Raw genomic sequence first — 27,977 nt, forward strand, 5'->3', positions numbered from 1 at the left:
CCCAGCTGCTTCATCTTTCTGGAGCTATTTGCAGTTGCCCTTTACTCTTCCTCAGTAGCATATTGGACACCGTCTAACCTATGGGGGTCATCTTCTGGTGTCATATATTTTTGTCTTTTCATACTTTTCATGGAGTTCTGTGGAAAGAATACTGGAGTGGTTTTCCTTTTCCTCCTCCAGTAGACCACGTTTTGTTGGAACTCTTCACTATGACTTGTCTGTCTTAGGTGGCCCTGCACTGCCTGGCTCATATCTTCATTGAGTTATGCAAAACTCTTCACCATGACAAAGCTGTGATCCATGAAGCAATACATTTGGTTAAGTACTTATTTATAAATACCAGTCTAATGGATGATGAAAATAATAGAATCTGCTTTCATTCCCAGTCATTGTGCAAACATGAACAGTGTATACCATGTGTGAAATAGATAGCCAGTGGGAAGCTGCTATAAAGCACAGGAAGTTCAGCTCGATGCTGTTTTGACCTAGAGGGATGGCCTGGGGAGGGAGAGGGAAGGTCAAGAGGAAGGCTATGGGTATTCATATGGCCGATTCACTTTCTTGTACAGCAGAAACTAACACAACATTGTAAAGCAATAATATTCCAATTAAAGAATGAACACTGTAGACAAATAAGTGTATATTTTGTGGTCCCTGGTTGAAGTATCTGTGGATAACCCTGAATGTCTAGTCAGATATAACCAGCACACTGCTGAGGAGAGTTACTGAGACAGTAACAGTGGGAACTAGTTGGGAGAGAAAAACAGAAAACAGATGGATGACAGGCAAATCTAAGTTGGGACTCATTTTAGGTTTTTGATTGAAACTCCTTAAAGCAAAGAAGTATTATAAAATGAAAAGAGCTGAAAATATACTTTAAAACCCATCTAACTTGAAGCTTGAAGCATGATGGGTAACATTTTTCTTTTCCTATTATTTTTCTTCTTTTTAGAAAAATTGGCTGTCACAAAATCAGAGAGTTTGAGTAGTGAGTGACTCACTCCAGGACTCATCTCTAATTTTTTAGGTCTTGTTTTTTTTTGTTTGTTTGTTTTAAACCAGATTCAAAGTTAGTGGGAAAGGCACAGGTATGAGTTAACTTAAATTCAGCATGCATTGGCATTACTTACAGTGATTTGGAGAGCCTTTGAACAAAGGAGAAAAGATTACTGATAGTGAAATTAGAGAATTGGGCAAACACATTGTGTGGAGTTGACAGGGAAATGTTTGTGTTACCCCTATTTTAAGAAAATGGTATGGTAGCAGGAGAAAATCAGTGAGGCAGCATTGTTCTCAGTTGTTTTAAAGGCAAGGGGTCATGGAGACAATGTAGATACAGGCTAATTTTTAATGGATTTAAAATTCATTTCTAACCTATTGAAATCTTGTACACCATGTGCAATGACTCACTGAGTTATTGCTGAGAAGGAGCCGGATAATGGAAAAAGCAGAAATATTCATGTTCTTTCTCCAAGGGGCCTCCCACTGCCCTTGACTGTTCACTATCTGTCCTGCAGAAAGCTCATGATAGCCTAATCAACAGCATTATCAAGGATTGAGCCTTAAACATCAGCCAGAGAGGGTGTTCCATCCCCAAATCTGACTTCTGGCCCAATTTTTACAAATTATACACTTGGATAATCCCTTTGTCATCCAGTTGCTATGAGGCCAGCTGTTCTTCATTGGAACATAATCATCCTTCGATGTTCTCCATAAACACGCTGGTTGGGAAGCAAAAGCAACTGCATTAAACCAGAAGGAATTCAGTGAGAATATGATTGATTAGAAAGAGACCACTGCTCCCCGCCAAACTTGCATGGTTTCCATCAGATTGATTATTTCTAACTTTTGTTAGTAAAAAACTAAAAATGACTTGAAACTATGAAGACAGTTGAGAAATTAAAGACTCTATGGCAAGATAGATTTTTACTCTTTTCTGTTATTTTTTAAATGTTGTATATTGAAATCAGCCCAAGTTTTCCTCATTGGGTGAATAGATTTTTAAAAATGTGGTATATGGTTCATGGAGTCGCAAAGAGTCAGACACAACTGAGTAACTGAACTGAACTGAACTGATAGTCTTACAATACTTAGAATACTACACAGCAAGAGAAGGTAATGAGCTCATCATGTATGAAACGAGTCGCCAGTCCAGGTTCGATGCACGATACTGGATGCTTGGGGCTGGTGCACTGGGACGACCCAGAGGGAGGGTATGGGGAGGGAGGAGGGAGGAGGGTTCAGGATGGGGAACACAGGTATACCTGTGGCGGATTCATTTCGATATTTGGCAAAACTAATACAATATTGTAAAGTTGAAAAAAAAAAAAAAAAAGAACAAATTAAAAAAAAAAGAAGGTAATGAGCTATGGATAAATACAACCTGGATGAATCTCAAATACATTATAGTAAGTGACTCCGCATATATGACCTCCTCTGAAAGATTATGGGGAAATGGGATCAGTGGTTGCCAAAGGCTGGAAATGGATGAAAAGAGCTGACTATAAAGGCACAGTAGATTATCACTTGAAGTGATGGGATTATTCAACAACATAATTGTGGTAGTAGTTATCTGACTGGGATCATATATTTTAATTTGTCAAAAATCATAGAATGGTGTATCAAGGAAGAATGAATCTTACTGTATGTAAATTATACATTAATAAACTTATCGATAGGGCTTCCCTTGTGACGCAGGGGTGAAGAATTCACCTGCCAAAGCAGGAGACACCAGAGACATGAATTTGATCCATGGGTTGGGAAAATCCCCTAGAGTAGGAAATGGCAACTCACTCCAGTATTCTCGCCTGGAAAATTCCATGGACAGAAGAGCCTGATGGGCTACAGTCAATGGGTTTGCAAAGAATCAGACACAACTGAGCACACACAAACCTTATTTAAAAATTGTTCTTGGTTGAAAAGTCCATTTTGTTTTTACTTTTTAGAAGAACAGCACACCACTCTTGCTTTACATAGCATGCCGCAATGCACATGGTGCAGACTATGAGGTGGTATGGGTCAATGGTCTTTCTGAGTTTACAGGTGTTATATGTTGCTTTGATTTACTGATGTGGGTAATAGGAAATGAAGGTCATACATAATCTTTTTCTTTCATCAGTAAAAGGCAGTTTTGTTGAAGGCCCTCCTGCTTGCTACCAACACAACCTACTTAGGATTCAATGTAATAAAAATTTTTGAAATATGTCCCTTATTAACTCTTTTAGAGCTCTTTTAACTTAACTAACCAAAATCTGCTCCAAACTAGAATTATAAAAGAAAAGTTGAGAGCTAGAGTTAATAGCACAATTTGCAAAAGAATCAATATGTCATGATGTTAGAAATGCATTTAAGCAGTTTGGATTCTTCAAAGAGATTAATGATATTCTGTTGGTTTAAAACACAGCCTAAATTCTTTGACACTATTCCCATTAAAAGGTAGATAATCTGTGTACCTTCTTCTGTATTAATCAGTACAGTAGATCAGAAGTGGCACTATGTGGCTTCTGAGGCAAGGTCACTGAGGGCTCTGCAGCTTCTACAATATAGTGCTAGAACACTTGGTGTTAAGTCCGGAGCCTAACTCCTCTGAGCCTGCCATGTTGTAAGGGAGGCTAAGCAACATGGCAAGCCCACACACATGTAGGTGCGCCAGTTGACAAACACAGCTGAGTCCAGTCTTTGAATCATAACAGTTCAAGTAAGAGATGTATGAGTGAAGAAGCCTTCAGATGATCCCAGCTTTTAGCCAAATAACTGATGAGACATCAGGCATCCCAGAGTAAAGACAAGCCATCCTCACTGTGCTCTGTCCATGATTCTGACCTGCAGCATCTGTGACCATAATTAAAGGATGGTGGCTGTATACTGGCATTAAACCACTGAGTTGTAGGGTAGCTTGTTGGGCAATGGTAGATAACTGCAACAACGTGTGGGGCAAAAGGTCAAACAAAACAAAACACCTTAAAAATCAGAGACTATTTCTTGGATTTAAGGAGACTTAAGTAAACTGAATACCAAGGAGAGATAAGACAGCCTTCTTAACTGAACAATGCAAACAAAGAGGGAAACAATAGAATGGGAAAGACTAGAGATCTATTCAAGAAAATCAGAGATACCAGGGGAAAATTTCATGTGAAGATGGGCACAAAAAGAACAGAAATGGTAAGGACCTAACAGAAGCAGATAAGATTAAGAAAAAAATGGGAACCATGCCAGACTATTTTTTGGGCTGCAAAATCACTGTGGATGGAGACTACAGCCATGAAATTAAAAGATGCTCCTTGGAAAAAAAGATATGAAAAACCCAGCTTGCTTATGCTTGTGTTAAGTCGCTTCAGTCGTGTGTGACTCTTTGTGACCCTATGGACTGTTGGCTCCTTTGTCCATGGGATTCTCCAGGCAAGAGTACTAGAGTAGGTTGCCATTTCCTCCTCCAGGAGATTGTCCACACCCAGGGGACAATCCTCCATTGGCAGGCAGGTTCTTACAGCTAGCACCACCTAGGAAGCCCCTATGACAAGCCTAACAGTGTATTAAAAATCAGAGGCATCACTATAGGGACCTTATAGTCAGTTCAGTTCAATTCAGCTCAGCCCCTCAGTCATGTCCAACTCTTTGTGACCCCATGAACCACAGCACGCCAGGCCTCCCTGTCTATCACCAACTCTTGGAGTCCACACAAACCCATGTCCATTGAGTCGGTGATGCCATCCAACCATCTCATCCTCTGTCATCCCCTACTCTTCCCACCTTCGATCTTTCACAGTATCAGGGTCTTTTCCCAATGAGTCAGCTCTTCGCATCAGGTGGCCAAAGTATCAGAGTTTCAGCTTCAACATCAGTCCTTCCAATGAACACCCAGGACTGACCTCCTTTAGATAGAATGGTTGGATCCTCTAGCAGTCCAAGGGACTCTCAAGAGTCTTCAACACCACAGTTCAAAAGCATTGATTCTTCTGTGCTCAGCTTTCTTTATGGTCCAACTCTCACATCCATACATGACTGCTGGAAAAACCACAGCCTTGACTAGATGGACTTTTGTTGGCAAAGTAATGTCTCTGCTTTTTAAAATGCTGTCTAGGTTGGTCATAACTTTCCCTCCAAGGAGTAAGTGTCCTTTAATTTCATGGCTGCAATCACCATCTGCAGTGATTTTGGAGCCCTCCAAAATAAAGTAAGCCACTGTTTCCCCATTTATTTGCCATGAAGTCATGAGACCAGATGCCATTGTCTTAGTTTTCTGAATCTTGAGCTTTAAGCCAACTTTTCCACTCTCCTCTGGCACTTTTATCAAAAGGCTCTTTAGTTCTTCTTCACTTTCTGCCATAAGGGTGGTGTCATCTGCATATCTGAGGTTATTGATATTACTCCCAGCAATCTTGATTCCATCTTGTGCTTCCTCCAGCCCAGCACTTCTCATGATGTACTCTGCATATAAGTTAAATAAGCAGGGTGACAATATACAGCCTTGACGTACTCCTTTTCCTATTTGGAAGAAGTCTGCTGTTTCATGTCCAGTTCTGACTATTGCTTCCTGACCTGCATACAGGTTTCTCAAGAGGCAGGTCAGGTGGTCTGGTATGCCCATCTCTTGAAGAAATTTCCACAGTTTATTGTGATCCACACAGTCAAAGGCTTTGGCATAGTCAATAAAGCAGAAATAGATGTTTTTCTGGAACTCTCTTACTTCTTCGATGATCCAGCAGATGTTGGCAATTTGATCTCTGGTTCCTCTGCCTTTTACAAATCAGGCTTGAACATCTGGAAGTTCATGGTTCATGTATTGCTGAAGCCTAGCTCAGAGAATTTTGAGTATTACTTTTCTAGCGTGTGAGATGAGTGCAGTTGTGCGGCAGTTTGAGCATTCTTTGGCATTTCCTTTCTTTGGGATTGGAATAAAAACTGCCCTTTTCCAGTCCCATGGACACTGATGAGTTTTCCAAATTTGCTGGCATTTTGAGTGCAGCACTTTCACAGAATCATCTTTTAGAATTTGAAATAGCTCAATTGGAATTCCATCACCTCCACTAGCTTTGTTCGTAGTGATGCTTCCTAAGGCCCACTTGAGCTCACATTCCAGGATGTCTGGCTCTAGATGAGTGGTCACACCATCATGATTATCTGGGTCGTGAAGATCTTTTTTGTACAGTTCTTCTGTGTATTCTTGCCACCTCTTCTTAATATCTTCTGCTTCTGTTAGGTCCATACCATTTCTGTCCTTTATTGAGCCCATCTTTGCATGAAATGTTCCCTTGGTATCTCTAATTTTCATGAAAAGATTTCTTGTCTTTCCCATTCTATTGTTTTCCTCTATTTCTTTGCATTGATCGCTTAGGAAGGCTTTCTTATCTCTCCTTGCTATTCTTCAGAAATCTGCATTCAAATGGGTATATCTTTTCCTTTCTCCTTTGCCTTTCACTTCCCTTCTTTTCACAGCTATTAGTAAGGCCTCCTCAGACAGTCATTTTTCTTTTTTGCATTTCTTTTCCATGGGGATGGTCTTGATCCCTCTCTCCTGTGCAATGTCACAAACCTCCATTCATAGTTCATCAGGCACCCTGTCTATCAAACCTAGTCCCTTAAATCTATTTCTCACTTCCAGTGTATAATCGTTAGGGATTTTATTTTGGTCATATCTGAATGGTCTAGTGGTTTTCTCTACTTTCTTCAATTTAAGTGTGAATTTGGCAATAAGGAGTTTATGATCTGAGCCACACTCAGCTCCCAGTCTTGTTTTTGCTGACTGTATAGAGCTTCTCCATCTTTGATGCAAAGAATATAATCATTCTGATTTTGGTGTCGACCATCTGATGATGTCCATGTGTACAGTCTTCTCTTGTGTTGTTGGAAGAGTGCATTTGCTATGGCCAGTGCGTTATCTTGGCACAACTCTATTAGCCTTTGCCCTGCTTCATTCTCCACTCCAAGGCCAAATTTGCCTGTTACTCCAGGTGTTTCTTGACTTCCTACTTTTGCATTCCAGTCCCCTCTAATGAATAAGATACTTTTTTGGGTGTTAGTTCTAGAAAGTCTTGTAGGTCCCATAGAACTGTTCAACTTCAGCTTCTTCAGCGTTACTGGTCAGGGCATAGACTTGGATTACCGTGATATTGAATGGTTTGCCTTGGAAGTGAACAGAGATCATTCTGTCATTTTTGAGATTGCATCCAAGTACTTATAGTCCAAGCTATGTTTTTTCCAGTAGTCATGCACAGATGTGAGAATCGGAGCATAAAGTAGGCTGAATGCCAACTAATTGATGCTTTCCAACTGTGGTGTTGGAGAAGATTCTTGAGAGTCCTTTGGATAACAAGGAGATGAAACGAGTCAATCCTAAAGAAAGTCATCTGAATATTCATTGGAAGGACTGCTGCTGAAGCTGAGACTCAATACATTTGCTACCTGATAAGAAGAGCCAACTCATTGAAAAAGACCCTGATGCTGGGAAAGATTGACAGCAGGAGAAGGGGATGACAGAGGATGAGATGGTTGGATGGCATCATCAACTCAGTGGATAGGAGTTTGAGCAAACTCCAAGAGACAGTGAAGGACAGGAAAATGTGCTGTGCTGCAGTCAATGGGGTGACAAAGAGTCCAACATGACTTAGCTACTGAACTAAATTATACTGAAGGTAATCTGACAACTAACATGTTGTTTATGTAGATGTTTGTATCTTCATTATGTTTATCTTCATTACATCTTTGGGGGCAAAAACAACCTAAAGAAAATATTAGGGACAAAGAAGGACTTTTCAAAATAAAAACTTGGGGAAAAGAATAGAGTAAAAAGTTAAAAGAGAGAGAAAGAGAGAACACACTTAGGCTCTGGAGTCATTCACCTGGGTTAACATTGTTGCTCTTCTCTTTGGGGGCTCTGAGACCATACAAAGATAAACTCTTTTTACATTTGTAAGGTTGCTAAGAGTATTCGGTCATCTTTTGTTATGTGAATTGAAAGAGAGAGGACATCATGTGTAAAATAGAACAACTGCCAGCTCAGTATCACTACAGAAAGTGAAAGTGATAATCGCTTAGTCATGTCCAACTCTCTGAGACCTCATGGACTGTAGCCCACCAGGCTCCTCTATCCATGGAATTCTCCAGGCTAGAATACTGGAGTGGGTTGCCATTCCCTTCTCCAAGGGATCTTCCTGACCCAGGTATTGCACTCAAGTCTCTTGAACCTCCTGCATTACAGGCAGATTCTTTACCATCTGAGCCACCAGGAAGTCCAGTATCACTACTAATAGTGATTATTTCTAACACAAGGAAAATCACTATGAACCCAGGCAACTGTTCTCTATTTCCCTCTCAGCCTCTCTCTGTGTGTCCACTTTAATCTTACCCTTGTCTTTGCAGAATGATTTGCCCTCTTTCTGAATACATGTCTTACTTTGTTGTCTCTCTTGAGCTTCTCTGTCCTCTGTTCAAGCAACTGGTCCAGAATCTCCTGTGTCCCTCAAGTTCACTCATGAAGACATAGTCCAATTATAGATCTTGGGTCATTCAGATTCAGTCAACTTTAGAAACAGGTTGAACAGGATCCTGTAGTAAAAACATGACTGTGAGGCCCAGGATCTCTTAGAAAACAACTCTAAGAAAGGAGAAATGAGCTCTACAGACCCTTCTTAATTAAAAGATGGTTTTAACATAGAGCTGAGTGTTGAAGAATGGATGCTTTTGAACCGTGATGTTGGAGAAGACTCTTGAGAGTCCCTTGGACTGCAAGGAGATGCAACCAGTCCATTCTAAAGGAGATTTTCCCTGGGTGTTCTTTGGAAGGAACGATGCTAAAGCTGAAACTCCAGTACTTTGGCCACCTCATGCAAAGAGTTGACTCATTGGAAAAGACTCTGATGCTGGGAGGGATTGGGGGCAGGAGGAAAAGGGGACGACAGAGGATGAGATGGCTGGATGGCATCACTGACTCAATGGGCATGAGTCTGAGTGAACTCCGGGAGTTGGTGATGGACAGGGAGGCCTGGCATGCTGCAATTCATGGGGTCACAAAGAGTCGGACACGACTGAGTGACTGAATTGAACTGAACTGAGCTGTCCATTTTAGGTCTATAGAAACTATTTTAATTGTGGAATTAGAGTTTTATTTTTTAATTGGAGAATAATTGCTTTACAATGTTTACTGGTTTCTGCTGTACAACAATGCAAATCAGTCATAATTATACATACATCCACTCCTTTTGAGCCTCCCTACTCCCTCCCATCCCACCCTTCTAGGTCATCACAGAGTGCCAGACTGGGCTCCCTCTGTTATATGGCAGCTTTCCATTAGCTATCTATTTTGCATGTGATAGTGTATGTATGTCAGTGCTACTTTCTCAATTCATCCTACACTCTCCTTACCCCACTGTGTCAACAAATCTGTTCTTTGCATCTGTGTCTCCACTCCTTCCCTGCAAATACTTTCACTAGTACTGTTTTTCTAGATTCCATAGATATGAGTTAATGTTAGATATTTTTCTCTTTCTGACTTATTTTACTCTGTATTAGAGGCTCTAAGTTCATCCACTTCACTAAAATGGACTCAGATTCATTCTTTTTGATGGCTAAATAATATTCCATTGTATAAATACATCACATCTTCTTTAGCCATTCATCTGTTGATGGGAATCCAGGTTGCTTCTTCATTCTAGTTATTGTAAATAGTGCTCCAATGAACACTGGGGTACATGTGTCTTTCTCAATTATGGTTTTCTCTTGGTATATATGTAGTAGTGGGATTGCTGAGTCATATGGCTGTTTTATTCTTAGTTTTTTAAGGAATTTCCATACTGTTGTCCATAGTGACTATATCAATTTACATTCCCACCACCAGCACAGGAGATTTCCCTTTTCTCCACAGCTTCTCCAACATTTATTGTTTGTAGATGTTTTGATGATGATGGCCATTCTGATTGACGTGAGGTGATACCTCATTGTAGTTTTGATTTGCATTTGAATGATACTGAGCATTTTTTTCATGTGTTTATTGGCCACCTGTATCTGGTGTTTATAATCTTAAGACAATATAGGTAATGGCCAAGTGAAATTGGGAAACCTACTGGGCTTAAAGAAATGTCTTGCTTTTCTAATGCTTCTATTTAAAAAATCATTTGCCTGCAATAAAATGATTGTGAAAAAAAGTGTTGTTTATCTTCTCTGAAGCCAGTAGCCTGGAAAAGAGCAAGAGTGTACTGATAATATCATTTATGTCTTATGAAATAAATGTTGAATTTGTTGCACTTAAGTTATTGTAAACCAATAATAAACTTTTATAATCTCTTAAAATATTTTAAGTACATAGTATTACAGGAATACATTCTTATAGAAACTTCAGTAAAGCATATGCTATGGCCAGAACTTTGATAGTAACAAATTAGATATGTACCCTCAAAAAAATCTCTTTTATGCTCTACATATTTTCCTGATCTCTGATAATCATTTTCACTCATTATTGGGAAAACTTAATACAGTCACTTCTGATATAGTTGCTGCATTGAAGGTTATGAGGGCTTAAAATGTAAATAATCTAGTAAAATTGTACTCCATATTTTAATAATTCTTGTCAAATTGACAATTCATCACTGGTATAAATGAGAATATTCATTCTCCTACATGTTTGTCAAGCTAGATGCTTTGAATTTCCTTGTTTCTAATAATCCAAGCATTTGTTGGGTTAAATTCTATTCTGGTTAGTATCAGTGAGTTTGAGAACCTTTTCTTCCTTTAATTGCCCTTTTGTATTTGTCTTCTGTAATTTGGTTGATTTGTAGATGCTGTTTATATGTTCTAGATTTAATCATTTTTCTATTACATATTTTGAAGGGATGTTTTCAAAGAGAGTCCATTTTGAAACACATGCACACAACCTCATCCACAGGGGTTGAGAAGATGGGCAGAGGTTTGTAAGGGATTTCTTAGGAGAGCCTCTGATGTGAGTTCAATCCCTGCCCAACCCTGACCCTGGGTAAATGGTCCTGTTTTCTCCTCACATCTAAGTGAGCAATGCTGCCTGTAAGGTTGCAGTTGGGGAAAATCTGACTGCTGGTTGTCTCCTGCTCAATATGTACAGAAGGTGAGAGATGGAAAAGAGAGAGAGTATAAAGGGCTGCATTGGAAGAATAACTTCTTCCCACTCAGGGGTACAGGGAGGTGGGAGTCCACCTGTGCGACCCCTGAGGAGGGGTCTGCCAGTTACTGGAAGTATGGACCAGAGAGTCATAAAAGGTATGGTTGGGGCTGGGGAGAATCATCCTGGTTTCCAAAGACCACACCAAATTTCCCAGGAGGGTCTCCTTCAAACATATCAGACCCAGAGTACAAGACATCAGCTGTGACAGAGGCCACCCCTAGCTAAACAGGAACTTCCCTGCTTTATCCTTTTACCGTTCCTTCCTTAATTGTACACTTTACCATCAGGCAGGGTCTAAAACCACAACCATATTCCCTTCCCTAAGAGCTGGGGCTCCAAAAAGGCAGAGGAGGAGCAGGAGAAATCTTATCTAAGAGAGAAGTTTGAAGTGTTAATTAATACCTTGGACCAAAATGAGAATGTGTTTCTGACTTAACATGAACATAGTACAGAAAAGTCATGATACCCATTAAAGCTTCTCCTATTTAAATCATCTTTAATATGTCCACTGGGAGACACAAGTAATGTTACTTTTTGTTATATCCCTTACACCATGCCTTCATTAAAACACACTGCAGATGTTTTTCCCTAGTCTGTCCTTTGGTTTTCTTTGTGTTATAATACGTTTATAGACATTCTCGACTCTAAGTCAGCTAATCAATCTATCATTAGAAAGACCTTCTTACCCTAGGATTATAAATATGTTCTACTTAAAAAAATTCACATTCCATATTTTAGTTTCCTACAGATAGTTTTAGATACATCTGGAATGCACTTTGTGACTATTGTGGTGTCAGCTCTCCATGGAATACTTGCCCTCAGCTGGGGAGAGCTGCCTTGCTCAAGGTCACGCCCCCTTCGCAGGGGCAGCATGCACCCAATGACTGATTCCTGTACAGGACACTTTCTTCCAACCTCAGCGCTGGATACTCAGCTTCAGAGGCTCCACTTAGGGTTGGCCAAAGCCACTGAGACTAAATTGCAACCCAGTTTCTCTCTTGCCCACTGCTGCTTTGTTCTCATACCCCTCAGGTACTGATCCAGAGAGCAAATCCTCAATAAACTTCCTGCCAACAAATCCGTCTTGAAAATTGCTTCTTAGGGAAACTGATCTCCAACGAATTAGAAAAAATTAACTGAATTTATTTTTCTTCCAAATGCAAAATTAACAATCTCAGTACCTTTTACTAAACAATTAATCCTTTTGATTTAAATGTCATATTTATTATATATTAAATTTCCCATTGAAAACAGGTCTGCATTTGGATCATTCAGCCTATTTGATTTTTCTATTTGTATTTTCTGAAAGTATTGTCACATTGCTTTTATTCTGTAGATCTAGAGTAAACTTTGTTATCAGGCCAGACAAGTTACTAATTACTTTGTTTGTTTAAAGAAAATAATACATTGGCTTTATATCACTTTGTCAACAAAGGTTTATATAGTCAAAGGTATTGTTTTTCTAGTAGTCATGTGCAGATGTGAGAGTTGGACCATAAAAAGGCTGAATGCTGAAGAAATGATGCTTTTGAATTGTGGAGCTGGAGAAGCCTCTTGAGAGTCCCTTGGATAGCAAGGATATCAAACCAGTCAAACCAATGAACCCCAAATGTTCACTGTAAGGACTGATGATAAGCTTGAAGCTCCAATACTATGGCCACCTGATGCAAAGAGCCAGAAGAATACCCTGGTGCTGGGAAAGATCGAAGGCAGGAGGAGAAGAGGGCAGCAAAGGATGAGATGGTAAGATAACATCACTGATTCAATAGACATAAACTTGAGCAAACTATGAAAGATAGTGGAAGACAGGGAAGCCTGACGTGCTGCAGTCCATGAGGTCACAAAGAGTTGGACACAATTTAACGAATGAACAATAATAACAACATATATTAGCTAGGACTTCCCTGGTGACTCAGTGATAAAGAATCTGCCTGCTAATGCAGGACGTATGGGTTCGACTCCTGGATTGGGAAGATATCCTAGAGAAGGAAATAGCAACCCACTCCAGTATTCTAGCACGGGAAATCCCATAGACAGTGGAGCCTGGTGGGCTACAGTCCATGGAATAGCAAAAAGTTGGACATGATGTAGCAACTAAAAAACAACCAATTATATTGGCTATATTTTTTGTTTGTTTTTCTTCTTCCAGATGAAATTTAAATGTATTTTCTCAAGTTTATATAAAAATTCATATAAAAACACCAATGTAGACTTTATTTATTATTGCATTGAATTTAAGGAACATTGTGTAGAGTGGAATATTTACAATATTGAATTTTCTCTTCTAAAATTTGTGCATGTTCTTCTGTATATTCATGCACTTTTCATTTTGGTAGAGTTATCTTTTTATATACTGTATTGTTATCACCTGGCAGATTTATTGCTAGACATTTAAGAGTATTTATTACTGTTCATGAATAGTATCTAAGATTTGTATGTTAATCTTACATTTGACCACCTCGACAAATTCTCTTCTCAGTTGTAATGATATTTTGATTTCTATTCAAATTTTGGGGGCAGATGATATCATGTGTTATTAATGTTGGTTTTGTCATTTCCTTTCTAATAAATGTGATTTAACTCCTTTCTTGTTTATTACATTGGCTATTATCACCAATATAGTGACCTTGATAATGACCTTTGCTTTGTTTAAGATTTTGATAGGAATTCCTCTTACATTTCACTGATAAATATGATTTTTGCTGGAAGCTTCTGATAGATACTAAATACATACTTAAAGTTGAGTCCTAAAAGTAAGAGATTCATGTCGGTGAGTCAGTGAAAGCCGCTCAGTCATATCCAACTCTTTGCGACCCCATGAACTCTACACTCCATGGAATTATCCAGGCCAGAATACAGGAGTGGGTAGCCTTCCCCTTCTCCAGGGGATCTTCCTAACCCAGGCTCAAACTTGGGTCTCCTCCATTGCAGGCAGATTCTTTCCCAACTGAACTACCAAGGAAGCCCTGATAAGCGATTCATGAGTAAGTGGCAAAATAACAATAAAGCGTGGTGAACCCAGAAGTCAGAGAGAGAGTGATGGGTCTGATTACCCAAAATGGTAACTTTAATCAAAAAAGAACTCCTTCAAGGAACAGATGGCAACCTTAACTAACTAACTAAATAAATAAAAAGGATTAAATTAAAAAACAGAAAGTTCTTTTGAGAACAAAATCAAATGATTTTCTATTTATGCTTCAGGAGAGATATTGAAAGGGAGAGTAGGCACAGCTGAGATCAGAAACAACCGGCAGGAAAACCCTGAGTAACAAATATCTCTAAACACAAATATTAATTATAAAGATTTGGAAATCATGATGCAATCAAAAGCCATTTGAGTACCACCCCGGACGCTTTAGTATGCAATTAATAAGAACCCCAAATAGAGATAAAGGAAAGGATGGAGAAGAGGTAACAACTCAATAATAGGATAAATTTTCTCTTAGTGGAGGGAAGATAAATTCTTCATAGTTAAAGGGGTGAATAAGTTCCTCACAGGGCTGATAAGATGAGTCTTGACATATCCTGGAAAAATTTCTGAACTTCAAGCATAAGTAGCAACTTATACCAGATCTAAAAAAGAAAGAAAATAATTCCTTAAAAAAAAAAAAGAGAGAGAGAGAGAGAGAGAATTGGCATGGTAGCTCCAAGGTAATCAAAACTAAAAAGAACATAAATTTTGTAATAACAATGTAAAGAAGGAGAATTTAAGATTGAAAGTGCTAACAGGATAAAGGAACATTATGCACAAGAAAAGGTACAATTACTGATGAAGATAACAAGTTATAGACTAATGAATATGACAGCTAAATCTGCCAACAAAACCAGTCAGAGGTGCAGAGAGATCTTAATAAAATAGAACTATGGTGAGATATTATAAACATCATTTTAAGAATCAGTAAGCTCTTGAACAGGAAATGAGGGACAATCAAACATGGATTTTATGATATAGCAAATATTTATATGTAGAGAATATGTAACTTCCCCATATACATGGAACATTTATAAAAATTGCTTACATAATTGACAACCCAGAACATGAAAAAATCAATTTTATAAGCCAAATCTTCTGATTGAAATCTCTAAACATAATAAAATACACCCCCAAACTAAAGAATTCAAGCTATTAATATAACACCAAATGACCTTTGAGTTAATTAGAAAAACAAAGTTAACATGAGAAGCTACATATAAATGACTATAGAGTTCACACCAGTTGAGACATAACTAAAGCGTAATCTCAGGAAAACATAGTTTGAATGTTTTTATTAATAAAGAGAAAGAGAATAAAGAAGAAAACAGTACTTAAGATGCTTAGTATATTCTAGATAATGTTCTGTGTTTTTTATCTATATCACATTATTTAATTCTCACAGAATTTTAGGAGGGAAATATTATCCCTATTATTTAGATGAGGAAACTGAGGCACAGAAAGGTTAAATAGCTTGATGAGTGTAACATAGTAAGTGGTAGCATGAATCTTCAAAACTAGAGAAGTCTGGTTCCATTGTACACCCTGAATCACTATATTAAAACTCATCTTAAGAAGTTGAAGAAAGGAATTCCCGGTGTTCCAGTGGTTAAGACTAGCTGCATTCACTGCCCCAGTCAATCCCTGGTCTGGGAACTAAGATCCTGAAAGCCACAAGGCACAGCAAAAAACAAAAATAAAAGTTGTTTAATATAAATGAAAATAGAAAGAGGTAATGTATAAAGATATATAATGAAAATTTAAAACTAGAAAATAAAAAAGTAACAATTGATAAACAAATCCTAGACCTAAAATAGATAAAAATGGTTAATGAATAAAAGAGATAGTAAAAAAATATTCACTAATAAGAATGAAAAAGAAGATATAAAAGTGAAGAGATGAAACAAATAAAAAGAAATGATTATATGGAATTCTGTGACATAAAATTAGAAAGTTTAAAGAAAATATATACTTTCTTAGAAAAATAAATATTTTCAAAATTGACCCCCAAATTTGTAAAAAATATGAAGAATTCTTTTGCCTAAGGACAGAAGGAAAACAATTATTCTTTTAAAAAAATATGAAAATAGCACTAAAACCAAATGAGTGATTGCTATGTTTTTCAGAAAAGATATGTTTAATATTAACTCCTTAGTGGAGGAAAAACTTGGAAAACTACCCCTCTTCATTATATAAAATCAGAATATCAAAAATAATACATTGGGAAAAATAAGGTGGATACCAGGAATATTTTGACAGTAAAATATCAGAAAAATCTTTCCATTTATGTTGTCAACAAATTATCAGATCTCGTAACCTCTGGATGGACGTTCATAACATTGTACAAGAGGCAGTGACCAATACCATTCCAAAGAAAAAGAAATGTGAGAAGGCAAGGTCATTGTAAGAGGAGGTCTTAGAAATAGTGAGAAAAGAAGAGAAGCAAAAGCCAAAGGAGAAAGGGAAAGATATACGCAACTGAATGCAGAGTTTAAGAGAATAGCAAGGAGAGATAAGAAAGCCTTCTTAAGTGAATAATGCAAAGAAATAGAGGGAAACAATAGAATGGGAAAGACTAGAAATCCCTTCAAGAAATTGAAGATATCAAGGGAATATTTCATGCAAAGATGGTCATAGTAAAGGACAGAAATGGTAAGGACCTAACAGAAGCAGAAAAGATTAAGAATGGGTGGCAAGAATACACAGAAGAACTATACAAAAAAGTCTTAATGACCTGGATAACCACGATGGTGTGGTCACTCACTTAGAGCCAGACATCTTAGAGTGTGAAGTCAACTGGGCCTTAGAAAGCATGAGTATGAACAAAGCTAGAGGAAATGATGGAATTCCAGCTGAGCTACTTAAAATCCTGAAAGATGCTGCTGCACTCAATGTGCCAGAAAATTTGGAAAACTCAACAATGGCGACAGGACTGGAAGAGGTCAATTTTCATTTCATTCCAATCCCAAAGAAGGGCAATACTAAAGAATGTTCAAACTACTGTGCAGTTTTGTTCATTTCACATGCTAACAAGGTAATGCTCAAAATCCTTCAAGCTAAGCTTCAACAGTACAGGAACCAAGAACTTCCAGATGTACAAGTTGAATTTTGAAAAAGCAGAGGAACTAGAGACCAAATTGACATAAGTTGGATCATAGAGAAAGCAATAGAGTTCCAGAAAAACATCTACTTCTACAATAACTACTGAGAATCAGTAGTTATTAAAACTGAGGAAAATTAGTAGTAGTTAAAACTGAGGAAAATTCTTAAAGACATAGGAATATCAGATCATCTTACCAGTCTCCTGAGAAACCTATATGCCGGTCAAGAAGCAACAGTAAGAACCAGACATGAAACAACAGACTGGTTCAAAATTAGGAAAGGAGTAAGACAAGTCTGTATATTGTCACTTTCTTATTTAACTTATATGCAGAATACATCTTGCAATCCAAGCTGGATGTATCAAAGCTAAAATCAAGATTGCTAGGAAAAATATCAACAGTCTCAAATATGCAGATGATACCACTCTAATGGCAGAAGGTGAGGAGAACTAAAGAGCCTCTTGATGAAGGTGAAAGAGGAGAGTGAAAAAGCTGGCTTAAAACTCAACATTAAAAAAAAAAAATATATATATATATATATATATATATATATATATATATATATATATATGGCATCCTGTCCCAGGACTTCATTGCAAATAGAAGGCACAAAGATGGAAGCAGTGACAAATTCGGTTTTCTTGGGCTTCAAAATCACTGTGGATGGTGACTGTAGCCACAAAATTAAAAGATACTTACTCCTTGGAAGGAAAGCTATGACAAATCCAGACAGAATATTAAAGTCAGAGACATAACTTTGCCAACAAAGGTCCATAGAGTCAAAGCTATGATTGATTTTTTCCAGTAGTTGTATATGGATGTGAGAGTTGGACCATAAAGAAGACTGAGTGCTGAAGAATTTATGTTTTTGAATTGTGGTGTTGGAAAGGATTCTTGAGTTCCTTGGACAGTAGGGAGACCAAACCAGTCAATGCTAAAGGAAATCAGCCCTGAATATTCACTGGAAGAACTGATGCTGAATCTGAAGCTCCAATAATTTGGCCCCAGATGCGAAGAGTCAGCTCATTGGAAAAGAACCTGATGCTGGGAAAGATTGAGAGCTGAAGGAGAAGCGGCAAGAGAGGATGACATGATTGGATGACATCAGGGACTCAATGGACATGAATTTGAGCAAACCCTGGGAGACTGTGAAGGACAAGAAGCCTGCTGTGAGGCAGTCATGGGGTTGCAAACAGTCTTAGTGACTAAACAACAAGTTAAAGAGAAAGCAAAAATACAACATACAGACATTAAAAAGGAATTTTAGAAAATTCAGCACCATTTGCTATACAAATGTAAATAAAATAAGGAAAATAATATTCTCCCACTTCAAAAAATAATTGCCACCATTCTGATTAAGAATCACTAAATCCATACCCATTAAAATAAAAAATAAGAAAGAGATGCCTACTATTGTCACTAATCACCACTACTTTGAGACTGTCTGCTGTATAGGGAAAGAGATTTGTAAATGATATGCCTTATGAGGGGTTAATATTGAAAATACATAAACAACTCATACAACTTAATATCAAATATACAAAAACCAACCCAATCAAAAAGCAAAGAAGAGCTGAATGGACATTTCCCCAAAAAGACATACAGATGGCCAACAGGCAAATAAAAGAATGCTCAGTATCACTAATCATTCAGTTCAGTTCAGTTGCTCAGTCGTGTCCTACTCTTTGTGACCCCATGAACTGAAGCATGTCAGGACTTCCTGTCCATCAGCAATTCCCGGAGTCCACCCAAACTCATGTCCATCAATTCGATGATGCCATCCAACCATCTCCTCCTTTGTTGTCCCCTTCTCCTCCTACCCTCAATCTTTCCCAGCATCAGAGTCTTTTCCAATGAGTCAGCTCTTCGCATCAGGTGGCCAAAGTATTGGAGTTTCAGCTTCAACATCAGTCCTTCCAATGAACACCCAGGACTGATCTCCTTTAGGATGGACTGGTTGGATCTCCTTGCAGTCCAGGGGACTCTCAAGAGTTTTCTCCAACACAAGAGTTCAAAAGAATCAATTCTTTGGCACTCAGCTTTCTTTATAGTCCAACTCTCACATCCAAACACGACTAATGGAAAAAACATAGCCTTGTATAGACAGACCTTTGTTGACAAAGTAATGTCTCTGCTTTTTAAAATGCTGTCTAGGTTGGTCATAACTTTCCTTCCAAGGAGTAAGCGTCTTTTAATTTCATGTCTGCAATCACCATCTGCAGCAAATTTGGAGCCCCCCAAAATAAAGTCAGCTATTGTTTGCACTATTTCCCTATCTATTTGCCACGAAATGATGGCAGCGGATGCCATGATCTTAGTTTTCTGAATGTTGAGCCAACTTTTTTACTCTCCTCTTTAACTTTCATCAAGAGGCTTTTTAGTTCTTCACTTTCTGCCATAAGGGTGGTGTCACTTGCATGTCTGAGGTTATTGATATTACTCCCAGCAATCTTGATTCCAGCTTGTGCTTCCTCCAGCCCAGCACTTCTCATGATGTACTCTGCATATAAGTTAAATAAGCAGGGTGACAATATACAACCTTGACATACTCCTTTTCCTATTTGGAACCAGTCTGTTGTTCCATATCCAGTTCTAATGGTTGCTTCCTGACCTGCATACAGACTTCTCAAGAGGCAGGTCAGGTGGTCTGGTATTCCCATCTCTTTCAAAATTTCCACAGTTTAAGGCGATCCACATGATCAAAGGCTTTGGCATAGGCAATAAAGCAGAAATAGAGGTTTTTCTGGAACTCTCTTGCTTTTTCGATGATCCAGTGGATGTTGGCAATTTGATCTCTGGTTCCTATGCCTTTTCTAAAACCAGCTTGAACATCTGGAAGTTGTTCATGTATTGCTGAAGCCTGGCTTGGAGAATTTTGAGCATCATTTTACTAGTGTGTGAGATGAATGCAATCGTGTGGTAGTTTGAACATTCTTTGGCATTGCTCTTCTTTGGGATTGGAATGAAAACTGCCCTTTTCCAGTCCTGTGGCCACTGCTGAGTTTTTCAAATTTTCTGGCATTTTGAGTGTAGCACTTTCACAGAATCATCTTTTAGGATTTCAAATAGCTCAACTGGAATTCCATCACCTCCACTAGCTTTGTTCATAGTGATACTTCCTAAGGCCCACTTGACTTCACATTCCAGGATGTCTGGCTCTAGTTGAGCGATCATACCATTGTGATTATCTGGATCGTAAAGATCTTGTTTGTATAGTTCTTCTGTGAATTCTTGCCACCTCTTCTTAATATCTTTTGTTAGGTCCATAAAATTTTGTCCTTTATTGAGCCTATCTTTGCATGAAATGTTCCCTTGGTATCTCTGTTTCCTTGAAGAGATCTCTAGTCTTTCCCATTCTATTGTTTTTCTCTATTTCTTTGCATTGATCACTGAGGAAGGCTTTCTTATCTCTCATTGCTATTCTTTGGAACTCTGCATTCAGATGCTTATATCTTTCCTTGTCTCCTTTGTCTTTCATTTCTCTTCTTTTCACAGCTATTTTTAAGGCCTCCTTAGACAGCTGTTTTGCCTTTTTGCATTTCTTTTCCATGGTATGGTTTTGATCCCTGTCTCTTGTACAATGTCACGAATCTCCATCCATAGTTCATCAGGCACTCTGTCAGATCTAGTCCCTTAAATTTATTTCTCACTTTCACTGTATAATCATAAGGGATTTGATTTTGGTCATACCTGAATGGTCTAGTGGTTCCCCTACTTTCAATTTAAGTCTGAATTTAGCAATAAGGAGTTCATGATCTGAGCCATAGTCAGCTCCTGGGCTTGTTTTTGAAGACTGTATAGAGTTTTCCATCTTTGGATGCAAACAATATAACCAATCTGATTTTAGCGCTGGCCATCTGGTGATGTCCATGTGTAGAGCCTTCTCTTGTGTTGTTGGAAGAGGGTGTTTGCTATGACCAGTGCATTCCCTTGGCAAAACTCTATTTGCCTTTGCCCTGCTTCATCCTCTACTCCAAGGCTAAATTTGCCTGCTACTCCAGGTGTTTCTTGACTTCCTACTTTTGCATCCCAGTCCCCTATAATGAAAAGGACATCTGTTTGGGGTTTTAGTTCTAAAAGGTCTTGTAGGTCTTCATAGAACCATTCAACTTCAGCTTCTTCAGCATTACTGGTTGGGGCATAGACTTGGATTACTGTGATATTGAATGGTTTGCCTTGGAAATGAACAGAGATCATTCTGTCATTTGGGGGTTGTATCCAAGAACTGCATTTCAGACTCTTTTTATTGACTATGATGGCTACTCCATATCTTCTAAGGGATTCTTGCCCATAGTAGTGGATACAATGGTCATCTGAGTTAAATTCACCCATTCCAGTCCATTTTAGTTCTCTGATTCCTAGAATGTTGACATTCACTCTTGCCATCTCCTGTTTGACCACATCCAATCTGCCTTGATTCATGGACCTAACATTCCAGGTTCCTATGCAATTTTCCTCTTATAGCATCAGACCTTCCTTCTATCACCAGTCACATCCACAACTGGGTGTTGTTTGTGCTTTGGCTCCATCCCTTCATTCTTTCTGGAGTTATTTCTCCACTGATCTCCAGTAGCATATTGGGCACCTACCAACCTGGGGAGTTCATCTTTCAGTGTCCTGTCTTTTTGCCTTTTCATACTGCTCATGGGGTTCTCAAGGAAAGAATACTGATGTGTTTTGTCATTCCCTTCTCCAGTGGACCACATTCTGTCAGACCTCTCCACCATGACTCATCAGTGTTGGGTGGCCCCACAGGGCATGGCTTAGTTTCATTGATTTAGACAAGGCTGTGGTCCATGTGATCAAATTGGCTAGTTGTCTGTGATTGTGGTTTCAGTCTGTCTGCTCTCTGATGTCCTCTCTCAGTGCCCAGGGAAATACAAATAAGACCACAAGGAGATATCACCTCACATGAGTCAGAATGGCTATCATGAAGATGAACATAAATAGCAACTGTTGTCAAGGATATGGTGAAAAAGGGCCCTTTGTTCACTGTTGGTGGGTTTGTAAACTAGTGCAGCCATTCTGTAAAACTGTATGGAGTTTTCTCAAAAATCTGAAAACAGAATTATTGTATGGCCCAGAATTCTACTCCTGGGTATATATCCAAAAAAACTGTGAACACTAATTTGAAAAGACAAAAGCATCACAATGCATTATTTATGATAGTTAAGATATGAGAGCAACCTATGTACCTATCAACAGATGAATGAATAAAATGATGTTAGATACACATACACATGCACACACACATATACAGAGTGGAATACTGCAAAGCCATAAAAATGAAAATTTTGTTATTTGTGACAACATAAAACTTGGAGGATATTATGCTTAGTGAAATACATAGAGAAAGACAAATACTGCATGATATGTGTGGACTCTAAAAGTTAAAAAATGCTAGTGCATATAAAAAAAGAAAAAGATTCACAGATATAGAGCACAAACTAGCTAGTGGTTACCAGTAGGGAGATGGTGGGGGTGGAGGGGCAAGATTGGCATGGAAGATTAAGAGACACAAACTATGTAATAAATAAGATACAGAGTAACAAGATTAAGATTAAGTAGTGCGCTCATCCTTGCCAGAGCACCAAAAATGCAACTAGTTGTTGAACAGTCATCAACAGGAAAACTCTGGAACCCAACAAAAAAAGATACCCCTCATCCAAGGACAAAGAAGAAGCCGCACTGAAATGGTAGGAGGGGAACAATTATGATAAAATCAAATCCTATACCCAACTGAGTGGGTGACTCAAAGTTGAAAACAATAATACCAAAGAAGTTCTCACATTGTTGTGAAAGTTATAGGCCCCACATCAGGCTCCCAGCTTGGGAATTTGGTCAAGGAACTGGGAATCCCCAGGGAATCTGACTTTGAGGGCCAGGAGGGTTTGATTACAGAGCTTTCATAGGACTGGGGGAAACAGAGACCCTTGGAGGACACAAACAAAATTTTGTGTGCACCAGGACCCAGGAGAAAGGAGCAGTGACCCCCACAGGAGACTGAGCCAGACCCACCTGTGAGTGCTTGAAGGTCTTCTGCAGAGGCCTGAGCTGGGAGTGGCCTGCCCCAGGAGATGTGTCTCACCATTAAGTCCTCTTGGAGCTCACCAATAGCCCTACTGTAGAAGCCTATATACTTAGGCCAAACAAATAACAGGGAGGGAGCACAGCCCTACCTATCAGAAGACAATTGGATTAAAGTTTTACTGAGCACAGCCCTGCCTACCAGAGCAAGACCCAGTTTACCCCACAGCCAGTCCCTCCCATCAGGAAGCTTGCACATGCCTCTTACCTCATCCACCAGAGGACACACAGAAGAAATAACCATAACCCAATCAATCTCTAGAACTAATACCACAATCACAAAAAGCTACCCAAAATGAAAAGAAATAGGATTGTGTCCTAGATGAAGGATCAAGATAAATCCCCAGAAAAACAACTAGATGAAATGAATAGGAAACCTCCCAGAAAAAGAATTCAGAATAATGATAGTGATGATGATTCAGGATCTCAGAAAAAGTATGGAGGCAAAGATTGAGAATATGCAAGAAATGTTTACCAAAGACCTAGAAGAACTAAAGAGCAAACAAACACAGATGAACAATACACTAGAAGGAACCAACAGCAGAAAGCTGAGGCAGAAGAACAGATAAGTGACCTGTAAGACAGAATGGTGGAAATCAATGCTGCAAAACAGAATATAGAAAGAAGAATGAAAAGAAACGAAGACAACCTAACAGCTTAACCTCTGGGACAACATTAAATGCACCAGTATTCACAGTATAGGAGTCCCAGAATGAGGAGAGAAAGAGAAAAGACCTGAGAAAATATTTGAAGAGATAATAGCTGAAAACTTCCCCAACATGAGAAAGGAAATTGTCGGCCATGTCCAGGAATCACAGAGAGTCCCAGGAAGGATAAACCCAAGGAGGAACACACCAAGACACATGGTAATCTAATGGACAAAAATTAAAGACAAATATGTTATTAAGACATATTAAGACAACAAGGGAAAAAAATACAACATACAAGGGAAAACCTATAAGGTTATCAGTGGATTTCTCAACAGAAACTCTACAAACCAGAAGGGGATGACATAATATATTCCAAGTAATGATAGAGAATAACCTATGACCAAGAATACTCTATCCAGCAAGACTCTCATTTGGATTTGATGGAGAAATCAAAAGCTTTCCAAACAAGCAAAAGTTAAGAGAAGTCAGCACCACTAGACCAGTTTTACAACAAATGCTAAATGAAGTTCTCTGGACAGGAAACACAAGAGAAGGAAAATATCTACAAAAAGTAAACCCCAAACAATTAACAAACTGGTAATAGGATCACACATATTGATAATTACCTTAAATATAAATGGATTAAATGCACCAACCAAAAGACATAGAGTGGCTGGTGGATACTAAAACAAGACTTATATATATGTCTACAAGAGATCCACTTCATACCTACAGACACTTACAGACTGAAAGTAAGGGGATGGGAGAAGGTATCTCATGCAAATGGAAATTATAAGAAAGTTGGAGCAGCAACACTCAAATCAGATAATATAGACTTTAAAACAAAAGAGGGACAAAGAAGGACACTACATAATGATCAAGGGTTCAATCCAAGAAGAAGATATAATAATTATAAATATATATGTGCCCAACATAGGAGCACCTCAATATGTAAGGCAAATACTAACAAACATAAAAAGAGATATTAACAGTAACACAATAATAGTAGGGGACTTTTAATATCCCACTTTTATCAATAGACAGATCATCCAGACAGAAAATCAATAAGGAAACATAGGCCTTCAGAGACACTTTAGATGAGTTGGACTTAATTGATATTTATAGAGCATTTCATCCAAAAGCAGCAGATCACACATTTTCCCCAATATTTTTGGAATATTCTCCAGGATTGACCACATGCTGTGTCACAAGGCAAGCTTAAGAAAATGGAAATCATATCAAGCACGTTTTCTGAATACTACATTATGAGATTAGAAAAAAACTACAAGACAGAAGCTCTAAGAAACACAAACATGTAGTGGTTAAACATTATGCTACTAAACAACCATTGGATCACTGAAGAAATCAAAGAATAAATAAGACAGATATCTAGAGACAAATGAAAACAAAAGCACAATGGCCCAAAACTTATGGGATGCAGCAAAAGCAGTTCTAAGAAAGAAGTTTATAGCAATACAATCTTACCTCAAGAAACAAGGAAAATCTCAAGTAAACAATCTAGCCTTACATCTAAAAAATTTAGAGAAAGAAAAACAAACAAAATCTAAAGTCAGTAGAAGGAAGGAAATCATAGATATAAGGGCAGAAATAAATGAAATAGGGACAAGGGAAACAATTGCAAAGATCCATGAAACTAAAAGATGGTTCTTTGGAAAGATAAGATAGGTAAACCTTTAGCCAGACTCATCAGGAAAAAAAGGGAGAGGATTCAAATCAGTAAAATTAGAAATAGAAAAGGGGAAGTTACAAATGAATCCACAGAAATACCAAGAATCATAAAAGACTACTATGAACAACTGTGGGCTTCCCTGGTGGCTCAGATGGTAAAAAGTCTGCCTGCAGTGCAGGAGACCCAGGTTCGATCCCTGGGTCAAGAAGATCCCCTGAAGAAGGAAATGGCAACCCATTCCATATTCTTGCCTGGAAAATCCCATGGATGGAGGAGCTTGCTACAGTCCATGGGGTCGCAAAGAGTTGGACACAACTTAGCAACTTCGTTTTCACTATAAACAACTGTATGCCAATAAAATGGACAACCTAGAAGAAATGGACAAATTATTAGAAAGGTACAGTCTCCCTAGACTGAACCAGGAAGAATAGAAAATATGTACAGACCAATCACAAGCACTGAAATTGAAACCATGATTAAAAACCTCCTAACAAACCAAGGTCCAGTGCCTGACAGCATCACAGGCAAATTTTATCAAACATGTGGAGAAGAGTTAACACCTATATGCCTGAAACTGTTCCAAAAAGTCACATATCAAGGAAAACTTCCCAACTCATTTTATGAGGCTACATCACTCTGACAGAAAAACCAGATAAAGATACCACAAAAAGAAAATTACAGGCCAACATCACTGATAAACATAGATGCAAATGTCCTCAACAAATACTAGCCATCTGTATCCAACAATACATTAAAAAAGGTCATACATCCCAGGGATGCAAGGATTTTTCAGCATCTTCCAGTCAGTGAGTGTAATGCACCATACCAACAAATTGAAGAATAAAAACCATATAGTCATTTCAATAGATGCAGAAATAGCTTTTGACAAAATTCAGCACCTGTTTATGATAAAAAAAAGAAAACACTCATGAGAAAGTGGGCACAGAGAGTACAAACCTCAACATGATAAAAGCCATATATGATAAACCTACAGCTAGCATCATAATCAATTGTGAAAAGCTGAAAGCATTGCCTCTAAGATCAGGAAAAAGACAAGGATGTCCACTCTCACCACTTTTATTCAGCATAGTTTTGGAAGTCCTAAAAACAACAATCAGAAAAGAAAAAGAAGTAAAGGGAAACCAAACTAAAAAAAAATTAAACTGTCACTTTTTGCATATGACATGATACTATACATAAAGTAATTAGCCTCCAATTAAAATAAACTAATTTAAGAAATAAAAATAAAAAAAAGAAGATCCTAAAGATGCTACCAGAAAACTACTAGAACTCATCAATGAATTTGGTAAATCTGCAGATTAGAAAATTAATATACAGAAATCTGTTTCATTTCTATACACTAACAATGAAAAATCAGAAGGAGAAATTCAATAAGCAATTCCATTTACCATTGCATCAAAAAGAACAAAATACCTAGGAATAAACCTACCTAAGGAGACAAAAGACCTGTACTCTGAAAACTATAAGATGCTGATGAGAGAAATCAAAGAAGACATAAACAGATGGAAAGATATACCACGTTCATGGATTGGAAGACTCAATATTGTAAAAATGACTGTATTACCCAAGGCAATCTGTTGATTCAATACAATACTTATCCAATTACCAATGAAATTTCTCACAGAACTAGAACAAAAAATCTCAAAATTTGTATGGATATACAAAAGACCCCAAATAGCCAAAGCAATCTTGAAAAAGAAAAATGGAGCTAGAGGAATGAGGCTCCCTGACTTCAGACTCTACTAAAAAGCTACAGTCGTCAAAACAGTATGAAACTGGCACAAAAACAGAAATTAGATCAATGGAGCAGGATAGAAACCCCAGGAATAAGCCCACACACCTGTGGTCAATAATCTATGACCAAGCAGGCAAGACTACACAATGGTGGAAAGATGGTCTCTTCAACAAATGATTCTGGGAAAACTGGGCAGCACATGTAAAAAAATGAAAGTAGATCATTCCTTAACTCCATACACAAAATAAACTCAAAATGGATTAAAGACCTAAATGTTAAACCAGACACTATAACACTTAGAGGAAAACTTAGGTGGATTATACTCTGACATAAATAACAGCAACATCTTTTTAAATCCATCTCCCAGAATAATGGATATAAAAGCAAAAATAAATGAATGGGACCTACTTAAAGTCAAATGCTTTTGCACAGCATAAGAAACAATAAACATAGCAAAGAGATAACCCACAAGTTGGGAGAAAATATTTGCAAATGATCTGACTGATAAGGGATTAGTCACCAAAATTTGCAAACAGCTTATGACACCTAATAGAATCAAAATGAACAACCCACTCAAAAAATGGGCAGAAGACC

General features: G+C 38.1%; 1 long non-coding RNA gene across 1 annotated transcript; it reads right to left on the reverse strand.

Moving 5' to 3' along the window:
* Positions 1-1,519: 1,519 nt before the first annotated feature.
* Positions 1,520-23,317, reverse strand: LOC147361314 (uncharacterized). The gene is made up of 3 exons (XR_015140035.1): positions 23,219-23,317; positions 8,393-8,544; positions 1,520-1,742 (listed from the first exon to the last, which is right to left on the reverse strand). It is a non-coding gene; the product is annotated as an uncharacterized LOC147361314 (long non-coding RNA).
* Positions 23,318-27,977: the final 4,660 nt, after the last annotated feature.

The sequence above is a fragment of the Bos grunniens genome, chromosome 13 (assembly GCF_055505025.1).
Source record: "Bos grunniens cultivar Pamir isolate PY7600 chromosome 13, Bosgru_T2T1.0, whole genome shotgun sequence".
NCBI classification, from domain to species: Eukaryota; Metazoa; Chordata; class Mammalia; order Artiodactyla; family Bovidae; genus Bos; species Bos grunniens.